An 11,618-nucleotide genomic window follows, 5' to 3' on the forward strand; every position below is an offset into this window, starting at 1 on the left:
GAATTTCTGAACACACTGGCTTCAAGAAGATACACTAGGTCCAATCCTGATCCTGATCCTCCTCTTGTATTTGAAAATCCTAATCTCATTCCCAGGATTCTCAGACAAGAGAGTTTATCAAGTCCTAGACCAGTTTTCAGATCTCATTCATGCCCTGTGAAGTGGTTGTTCCTCGAAGATCTTCCTTTTGACGAATACTTTGGTCTATCCTTGTTTAGAACCACATCGAACAGTGAATTGCTGGACATAGTTGCAGACCCCGAATTCATCAAGGAGCTTGAAATTGAAAAGGCCAAATTGATAAGTAACCATACTCTTCAAAACTTTCCTGAGTAGCTATCACCACTAATCGAATTCCTGAACTCTCTGATTCGGCTTCAACATATTTTGCCTCATTATCATTTCCTCATATTTTAAAGAATCATTCGACACCTCCATTCACACCTTCAATCCCTCAACAACCTATCATTACCCCTCAAACACCCGTCACTTCCGCTACATCAACTTCTCTTGTTGTCACAAATCCCTCAGTTACCTCATCATCAGTTTCAAATCCGCCTTGAGTCATGGCTGCCAGATATGCAATCCTCATTCTGCTTCAGAATTTGGATGCTATGCCTATTTATTACCAATGTAAGATACAATTGTTCGATGCCACTCAAGGTATTATAGCACAACATCATGTTGATAGGATGAATGACTTCTATGATCTCCATGAGGTAGATGAAGAAAATGTGACCATGCGATTATTTGTGCAAAGTTTTGGAGGCGAGGTTCAAAAGTGGTTTAGAGCATTACCAGTGGGATCCATCAATACTTTGTTGTTTCTACATAGACAATTCCTGGATCAATGGGAGGTAAAGAAAAATCCACTCCAAATTCTTTCTGAGTATGAAAATATAAAAAGGAATGTAGGTGAAAGTGTCCAAGACTACTGTGTAAGGTTCAATATATTTTATAATGCTATTCCAGCTGACATTAAGCCACCAATGGGTTTAGCATTGATTAAATTTCCCGATGGCTTCGACGTTGAAATCGCATATCAGTTGAGAGAAAGAGATCTTACTACACTTGAGGATATGTAGAAGAATGCAGTAAGCGTAGAGGAAAATATGCTGGCCAAGAGAGCAAGGATGAAGACTGAAAATAAAGTGACTATAAAGGAGGAGGCATCTTCTTTAGACGTTAAAGGAGATCATATACTCCGGAAAATTGAGAAGATATTTGATCGGTTAACAATTGCAGACAAGCCTAAGAACACAATCAGAAATGCAAATTTCAGAGGACAGCAACAACCTCAGTTCCGGATTAAACAATGGGAGTAGAAGGCTCAAGACCAGTCATCACAGCAGCAAGTCAAAACACCTTTGTTGCAAAATTATGTACATGGAATGGAAAGTGAAGATGATGATGATCTGGTGGTGGAAGCAAGTCCTTTCTTTACTACTGATGGTTTGCCCATTTTTCTCACGGAAGATGAAGAATATTTAGAGGTTTCACATGTTCAAACAGATGAATATTTCATACTAGCAAATGAAGGGGTTTCAGAGGATGAATCAGATGATTATTGGAGGGGATATATGAATGCATTGATAGCACAGCAGAAACAATATTCATTTAGAAGCAGAGATGTACCAGTCAGCCCAGTTCAAAAGAGAAAAGAGGCACAACCAAAGAATGACTCCCAAAACAATCAGAAGAAAGGGCAGGAGCCTGCTGACCCAAATTCTAGCCAAGGACCATTTGTAAATGAGAATACCAATCAGAAAAGAGTAGCAAAGGAAAAAATCAAAAAGAAGGACTCTTCAATCAAAGAGGTAGATAAAGTTTCAGCTTTTAATTTAGAAAATGAGATTGCTAAATTAAAGATTTCGATTCCTTTGATTGAATTGATGAAGAATAGTAGTTATAAAGACCAAGTGTCTAAAATTTTGAACATAGATCCTTTATCTGATATGGTCAATGTAGAGGATGATCACCTGGAGCTCATCTTTGGCCCTGCTTTGGAGGGTCAGTCCAAGGATAGTGAAGTGCCTCCATTCTATATAAGCCTTAGATTGCACGAGTATGTCCTTCATAATGCCATGTTTGATTCTGGAGCCTCCCATAATTTGATGCCAAAAGCCATTATGGAGAATTTTGGCCTTGACATTACTCGTAAATATCATGACCTCTATTCTTTTGATTCCGGTAGAGTCCGATGTATTGGTCTTATCAAAGACTTGGTGGTGTCTCTAGATCAAATCCCGACCAAGAATGTTCTCATGGATGTGGTTGTTGTGGACATTCCGCCACGGTTTGGTATGCTTTTACCCAGATCATGGGGCACAAAGCTTAAAGGAACTTTACAACTAGATTTCTCCTATGCTACCATCCCCGTGTTTGGTCAATTGAGAAAATTATATAGGGAGAAGAAAATGAAGTACATGATCACAAGCAAGGAGAAACCACTTAATCATAAAATTAATGTTGTACATACAAATTTAGAATCGTTTGTATTATATTCAGATACTGGCTTAAATGATATTGATAGTCAGTTAGTTGAAGTAGAAGATGTGCTAGAGATTTCAGAGAATTTCAGAGCAGTCCTTGATAAAGAAATACAAAAACTTGCAAGTACCTCTGAGCAGTTCGCATTCCAGTAGTAGCAGAAAGGTAATGAGCGGTAGCAGATTGAAGAGATCAGTCAAGGTAAGAAAGAAGACGAAATAGAATTCCAGGAATTAAAGGAAGAAGCAGGCCTATGGAGCATGGATTTCGATGGAGCTGTGGGTAAGGATGGTGCTGGTATTGGGATTTGGATCTGCAACCCTATTTTCTAGCCAAATAAAGTCCCTAGTAATGTTAGAATTTGTTCGTATAAATTGGCCTTTGACTGTTCTAACAATGAAGCCGAATATGAAGTGCTGATTGCAGGTTTGAAAATTCTCAAAAAGCTGAAAGCAAAAAGGATATCAGTCTACGGGGATTCAGAGTTGATAATCAAGCAAGTTAAGGGTGAATATCAAGCCAAACATCCACAGATGAGGGCCTACCGTAATGCAGTTTTAGATATCCTAAGGATGTTTCCAGATTATACCTTGACATGTGTACCACGTGCACAAAATGTAATTGCAGATTCACTTGCTACTGCTGCTAGTAATTTGAAGATCCCGATGAATTCCAATAACAAGTTTGAGATCCATGTCAAGCACCGCCCAGCTGTTCCCGACAATCTAAGGTATTGGCAGGTGTTTTGGGATGATAAGGAGATTAATAATTTCTTGCAAAATGAAGGAAACTACAAGGATGCTTCCATAGATTGTGATCGTGATGATGATGAACCGGAAATTGAAGTGAATCAGATGGAAATATTGCAGCTAAAGGATAATGTCATTCCTAAAGGTCTTATAACTTTAGAGGAACTCTTCGATCAACATGATGTGGCTAGGAAACCAAGCTTGGTACCAATAGGAAAGGGTGTTGATGATGTGAATCTTGAATCAGCCGAGAAGCCCAAGTTTGTGAAATTGTTGAAGACATTATCTCCAAAGATAAAATTTAAATATGTCAAATTATTGTCTGAATTTGCTGATGTGTTTTCTTGGGATTATTCAGATCTAAAGGTGTATAGAAAATACATAATTCAGCACACAATCCCCATCAAGCCAAATCAGAAGCCATTCTGTCAGAAGCTAAGAAGGATTAATCCCAAGTTGTTGTATTGAATTGAAGAAGAGGTAAACCAATTGTACAAGGCTGGTATAATTGTTACAATCAGATTTTTTGATTGGATTTCTAATCTTGTTCCTCTGAGGAAGAAGACTGGGGAGATTAGTTTGTACATTTATTTCAGAAATTTAAATAAAGTTCCATTGAAGGACAATTACCCGCTGCTAAAAATGGATCACATCCTTCAGAGAGTGGTTGGAGCATCACATATGTCGCTTCTTGATGGATATTCCAGATATAATTAGATTTTAGGGCATAAAGATGACCGCGATAAGACTGCATTCACCCCCCCTTGGGGAACATTCCATTATGATAAAATTATGTTTGGTTTGAAAAATGCCAGAGCCACATTTCAGCGTGCAATGGACATCGCTTTTGCCAATGAAAAGGATGTGTTTTTGGTTGTATATTTAGATGATTTGACAGTGTTTTCAAATTCAGATGATGAGCACCTTCACCATTTGCGGATTGTGTTTCAGCGATGTAGGAAATTTGGGATATCGCTCAATCTGAAGAAAAGTCTCTTTGCTATGGATGAAGGGAAGCTGCTTGGCCATATTATCTTGAAGGAAGGCATTCGCATTGATCCATCAAGAGTAGAAGCAATTCAGCAGATAGATTTTCCCAGGAACAAGAAAGAAATACAAGCATTCAATAGTAAGATGAATTTCTTACGAAGATTTGTTCCTAATATTGCTGAACATTTGAGAGAAATTACTAATATGTTAAAGAAGGATAGCGTGGTGAAATGGATGGAGGAAGCTATGAAATCATTTAATTTGGTAAAGTATGCCTTATCTACAGCTCTAGTTTTGATTAGTCCTTATTATACACAAGATTTCATTTTATTCTCATTTGCATCCGAGCATACCATGGTAGCAGTTTTAATGCAAAAGAGAGATCAAACAGAAAATCCCATTGCATTCTTTAGCAGAACTATTAGGGATGCAGCCTTGAAGTACAACATAATTGAGAAGCAAGATCTTTCTCTTGTCAAAGCCTTGAAGGACTTCCGAGTGTATATTCTGCACTCTCACATCCTAGCATATGTTCCCAATGCAGCAGTTAAGGATGTGTTGGTACAAACCGATCCGGAAGGAAGATGGGGAAAATGGATTGCAGCAATGTTAGAATACAACTTGATGATCAAGCCTACAAAGTTGATCAAAGGAAAAGGCCTGGCGAGGTTGATGGCAGAATCAAATTTGCATGCATTAGATATAAATCTTATTGTTACCATGTCTGAAGATGAAGAGGTCAGCTCCCTGATTCAAGTATCGGAAATGTTTCTTCAGTCATCGTGGTATTCAGATGTTGTTTATGTACTCTAGCACCTTTCTCCGCCTCTGGAGTTGTCAAAAAATAAAGGTAGAACTCTTAAACTGAAAGCTGCTAAATTCTGCATTTTGAATAATGCTCTTTATCGGAACGATCCAAGTGGTGTTTTTCTGAAGTGCTTAATTGAGGATGAAGCCCAGCAGGTAATGAGTGACTTTCACAAGGGTGATTGTGGCGGTCACTTGTTTTGGAAGACAACAACAAACAAAATTTTGAGAGTAGGATATTACTGGCCCACCTTGTTTTCAGATGTCTATAAAATGGTCATGAGTTGTCATTAGTACTAGGTCTTTCAAGGGAAAAGAAAATTGTTGCCTATTCCTTTGAAGCCGGTTGAAGTTAGTGCACCATTTCAGCAGTGGGCATTCGATTTTATCGGTGAGATTCATCCAACATCATCGGCTCAGCACAAGTGGATCCTAACGGAAACGAATTATTTTACCAAGTGGATTGAAGTAATCCCGACCAAACAGGCAACAGACACAGTAATCATTCAAATTTTGGAATCAAATATTTTATCTCATTTTGGCTATCCTAGTAAAATCATAGAAGATAATGCAGCTACGTTCAAATCCAAGAAGATGATCAATTTTTGTAGCAAATATAAGATTACCTTGGGTCATTCCACAACATATTACCCACAAGGTAATGGTCTGGCCGAATCATCTAATAAATCATTGGTAAACATCATTAAGAAGCTTCTGGAAACAAACAAGAAAGGCTGGCATAAGAAGTTAGTTAATGCTTTGTGGGCGGACAGAGTGAGCCAAAAGAAGTCTATAGGTATGTCTCCATTTGAAATTGTATATGGCATTGACACAGTATTTTTGACATCCCTGGCAGTCCCGGTTGTGAAACTTTTACAGGAAGTTGGTAGTGAGGAAGATTATTTTCAACGAAGAATTAATCAAATGATACATTTACAGCAGACAAGGGAGGAAGTCTTCCAAAATACTTTCAAATTGCAAGAGAAGATCAAAAAGATCTATGATCGGAAAACTAAAGCAGATAAATTCTAGCTTGACAATGTGGTGTTACGGTGGGATGCGAGGAATGAAGATAAAGGCAAGCATGGCAAGTTTTAAAACTTGTGGAAGGGACCCTATAAGATTGCTACATACAGAGGGCAAAATGCATTCCTGCTCAAAGAGATGGATGGACAATATTGTTTAGGAGGACCAGTCAATGGTAGACTCCTGAAGCGCTACTTCTTTTAAGGTGATTTCTAAAGTCATGAAGTGATCATTGTATATACCGTTTTCTTTTCATTGCAAGTGTTCAAAAGATACAATTCATTTCAGCTTGGGGCCCAAGGTGAAGGCTATAAAGTTGAGTCTTTTGTATCAGTTTGAGTTTTAGTTTGAGTTTTGTATCAGTATGTCAGTTTGAGTCTTGAGTCAGTTTGGGTCTTGAGGCTATTTTATAGTGTCAATTTCAGTTTTTGAAGTGTATTGACCATATTGCCCAATGGAAGAGGCATTAGTCTACTTTTTCTAGAGATCTATGGTTCTTGGCACCTCCAAGGAGCTACCATCCCCATTGGAGCCAATGTTAGTGTTAGTGCTTTCACACTGCCATTAGTGATCAAATTTCTCTTTTGCATTTCATATTAGGTGTCCCATTCTGATGAGTTGCACTCCATTAGGTCATGGATCAACTGATGGTAGGGTTTCATTTCATTTGTCCCTCATGCTATATACCTGTTGACCTATTTCACATATCTTTTCAATCATTTATAGTCATTCTAGTTCATTTCATTTATAAAAACCAGTGTTAGGGTTTAGTTTCACTAGGTCTTAGGGTTTTTTGCCATGGTCATTCAAAATGAATAAAAATGGTTAGCAGACACATGAGGAGGTTAGAAAAGTTCAGAAGATCCTAATTTCCTTTATGTAAGCTAAACAAAGCTCTTTAACCTCAAAACTTGTTTTGAGGTAAAACAAAGCATTTGTATTTTATTGTTCCATTTCATGTAATTTGATGTAATTTTGGTTTCTATATGTAATAAATGTTCACATGTTGCTCCTGGTCACTTGATGACATTGCCAACTCTTGCCACTACACAAAGAAAAAGAGATTAGCATCAGTCCACTTGTCAAAAGCCAAAAGTCAGATATCAACAAAACAGAGTATTTCAAAAAGCAAATAAACATTATAAAGTGGGTTTTGATAAATGAAAAATCAAAGGGTTGAAAAGCTATAAAAGGCCATCCATATCTTATGTCACCTCATTGTTGAAGTTTAGATTGCTAAAGAGAGCCCAAAACGCAATTTTCAGTTGTCATTGAGCAAAAGGAAGCAAGTCACGGTGTTTTTGAAGAAATTTGCAGGTGCTACACACCTGTCAGCTGGCGTTGCGCATTGGATAGGCACTACGCACCTGGGAGCTCCTGCCAGTGTAAAATAACACTGGTGCTGCACATACAATTGGCGCTGCGCACCTATTTGAGGGCATTGCGCACTTGTTAAACACTCCCAAAATTCTGCTAATCGCTCAAAATCACCTCAAACCGCCTCAAATCTTCAAAGCTCATCCCCTTTACAAGTAAGTATTATTGCCACTCTTGCTTAAAAAGAATTTTTGCACTTAGTTTGTGGGGAGCTTGTCTCTTAAAAAATGAACCCTAGTTGTCATTAAAATATTTCCACAGTCCACTGTTTTATTGCTGTCATTCCTTACCTTGTTGTTGTTCCCTAAAACCTAACCCCCACACAAGTTTCCCTAAATATTATTCCCTTCATGTTTTCCCATTCCCACACATAACACTCCCAAAACCCTACTTATATACACAATCCATGAAACCCTATACCCTACATACAAACCCTACTCACTCCCCTTATTCCCTAAATCCCCAAATTCTTCACTCCCTTCATCCATTCATATCCCCATTTCACCTCACTCATTTTCCTTCTTTTTGAAATCTCTTCATACTCATCACTCATCCACCCTACTCCTTCATTCCTCACCAGCATTTACAGTCATTAAAACCAATGGACAATGATTATGAAACTGGGGAAGAGACCCTCAGTGACAGTTCTAGGGAAAGAAATTTGCAGCAGAAGAGACCTCACAAAGGGGGAAAGATAATCAAGGAGGAGCCCATCAGTCTGAGAGAATTGCTTGCTTGTCCACTTGCCATCTCATGTTTCAAACATCAATCTTGTTTTGGTTTCTATGAAATGGTGGAGAGGGTCAAATTCCATCATGAATTAGTGAGGTTATTTATGACACACCTAGACAATAATGAGGTAAAACTTGCTGGAGTTACCTTCACTTTGTCACCTGCCATCATTTCAAAGGCTACAAGCATTCCAAATGTAGGTGAAAAATGGAACAAAGGACAGTACATTGACAGGGAGTACTATGAGCCATACATCAAGGCTAAATACCATGGCAAATTGAAAAGAGTGTTTCCCTTCAAATTCTTGGAGGACAGGTTTGCTCCACTCATGAAGATCATCATTAAATACTTTACTTGTGAAGGTAGGTTTTCACAGTTGTATGCCTACCACATTAGATTATTGATGCATTTTACTAGAGTGAGGATGATGGATATTCCTTTCTTCATGTTTCGGAATATTGAAAAGATGGCACACTATGTTAAGAAAAAGCCATGTCCCCAACAGTTAAACAGCTTTTACCACTTCTCTGTAATCAAAATTATTGTCTTACATAAGCTGAATCTACTGAATATACCATGGGAAACCTTCATTTCTCATGAGGTGTTCAAATGCCCTCAATTATTTTCATCAGTGCATCAGGAGGAAGGAGGACCTTTAGGACATGAACAAGTCAAAGAAAATGAAATTGTTGGAGTGCCAGTGTTTGTCACTTATGAGAGAGGTACTAGGACACTTTTTGCAGCTGCCAGGTGAGTATTATCTCCACAAGGAGTGGAAGGGGTCTTTCCTTCATCTACAGGCCATAGGCAAATTCTATCTCCACAAGGAGTGGAAGGGGTCTCGCCTTCATCTACAGGCCACAGGAAAATGCTATCTCCACAAGGAGTGGAAGGGGCTTTGCCTTCTTCTTTAGCAAAATAGGTACATGTTGGGCAACACAGCAAGGACAAAGGTAAAGCCAAAGAAAAAATGCAAGAGGAGGATCCTAGTGATGAGCAAGAGAGGGACTTTGACCTTGTTGTTCATGAGGAGACACAGGGAATTGATGTCATTGATGTGGAGACTCAAAGTACAAAGATCACTAAGGACATCATCAAGAAACAAGAGGCTAACATTCAAGCCTTGTCAATCAATTTGGAGTAGGCAAAGTGGATCATCAATTACCTTGAGCAAGAAAACAAGAAACTAACTGATAAACAAGTTATCATGGAGTTGCAATTATTATGGAGAAGCGGCAAGAGGTAAAGAAGGCAAAGGTGAAGATGACCTCCATTGAGCAATAAATTGAGAATGATCGAGAAACTTAGTTAGAAATGGTTAACATACACCTTGAGGAGCTGCTTGAGAAGGCCAATAAAGAAAAGAAGATGCTTCACCACATGGCCTATCGCTATATGACTCAGAACAAAATATGCAATATAAGGATAAGGAAGCTTAAGGCACGATTGAGGAAGGCTATGAGAAGTAAAAAGGAGCAAAATAAATTGGAAATCCTAGCTGATGCTTCATCAACTCATCAAAGCAGTGCATGAGGGTGCCTTGTGCCAAGTTTGGGACATTTTGGTAAAATTTTGTAATTTTCAAATTTTGAATTTTGCAACACAGGAAATCCCAATAGCGATGGCGTTGCGCTTTTGACTATGGCACTTTTTGGAAGAATGGGTTGCCTTTTTTGATTCAGCATGAAAAAATAAGCAAACCTAGAAATTTTCATCAAATTTGGAGTAGAACGTGGTCACCTAAAGGCCAAGAAACCATCAAAAATGACCTCTCTACCACCTTTGGGACACACAGGAAGCAGTCTTGAGAGATTCTACTTTTGTGGGGGAAAATGACCTCCAAATTTAGCAATTCAAGGTGTTCCAAAAACTAGATAGGTATACCTTTCCAACAAGCCATCTTGGGCTCAATTTGGTTAAGGGGAAGGCCCCCAAAACGGGTTTTGAAAAAGCATTGCGCATAGGATCAGTGGTGCTCCGCATAGGATGAATTTTCCAGTTTTGCTCTAAAATCAAAATTTCACCTAGTTTTTCTACCATTTGAATTTTTCTCTCATTTTGGATGAATATATGAATGTAAATGATGCTATGGTTTGTAAATGTAATTGCAAAATGACTCTAGAGGGTAGATTCATCATTTTGAGGTGGTTTGGGGTTGAATGAATCAATTTCCATGGTTTTAGAGGCAAGTTGTTCCACTTCCTATATTCTTGTTCTTAGTTCAGAAATGGTTGAAACCACTCATTTTCTCATGTATTCGACCCCTGATGGTTAGCATAGGTGGTTTGATGCCTATATTATGTACTTTCTTAATCATTTGTAAAGGTTGGACTCATGTGGATGCTTTGAGCTTCATTATACACTTGTATGAGTAGTTTGGCAAGGAAATAAACCAGGATTTGCAGCTATTTTTGTGGGATTCTTGTGGTAATGTGTTTTTGCATTGTTTCTTCTTCTATAATTAGTTTTTCCCATGTGTTATGTGTGCCACAATCTTATTCATTCTTCTAATTAAATGAAATAAAGATAGATAGGTGGAATACATTGGTTAAAGTGCTCTACCTGGGGAATTCATTTAGTTTTTCATGTTTTCTACTGTTTGAAGAGAACTCATGATCTGCATGCCCTCCTCATCCCCTCACCAGTCTTAGACCTACCATCTCACTCAATTCCAAGTGCTAGAACACCTGCCTACCTTGGCCCATAGAACACTTTGCATTTCTGAGTTGATTTCCCAAACCCAAAGCTCCCTGCTCCATTTGATCCAGCAACAAAACCATCAAAATCAACCAAAAAACCCTAGAGCTACTATTCCTAGCCTAAAATCCATATCCAATTCAGTCATCTCAACTGAGATTGACAAGGAGAGAGCCCTGTTCCGACCTAGTAGGGCTAGCTACCGGTTAAGCTTGGTTTGTGGGTATCCTAAGATTGCCTCCCTTTAGCCTGAGGTCGATCTAGGCTCTAACACAATGTACCAATGTTTTCTCTTTTTGCTATTACTAGGGCTTCTTTAGTGACCTTCCAGGTTTTATCTATGAAAGTATTTACGCAACCTTCACCTCCCAACTGCCCTGTTGAAATCATATTTTTCTTTAGATCTGGACCATGCCTTACCTCATTCAATAGCCATTGATTTCCATTCTGCGTTTTTATGAAAATATTCCCATTCCAATGATTTTATAGGTTTTACCATCACCCAATCAAACCTGTCCAAAATCTCCTTGAACATAATCATTAAAATGTTTCCTATCAAGTGTGGCATCGAATGAGGCCCTTGAATCTACCACCTAGGCATCAATAATATTTTCTAATGAAAGAATCAAAGCATCTTAAAACACATCACCTGTTACATTCGCTTTATGATTATTTTCTTGCTGTGCGTCTCCTTCTTTTCCCTTCTAAGACTTGTAGTCTTTCTTCAGGTGTCCTTTCTTCCCACATTTC

This window comes from Pinus tabuliformis, chromosome J (genome assembly GCF_031772625.1).
Source record: "Pinus tabuliformis cultivar Carrire ecotype Pingquan chromosome J, CPIR1, whole genome shotgun sequence".
Lineage (NCBI taxonomy): Eukaryota > Viridiplantae > Streptophyta > Pinopsida > Pinales > Pinaceae > Pinus > Pinus tabuliformis.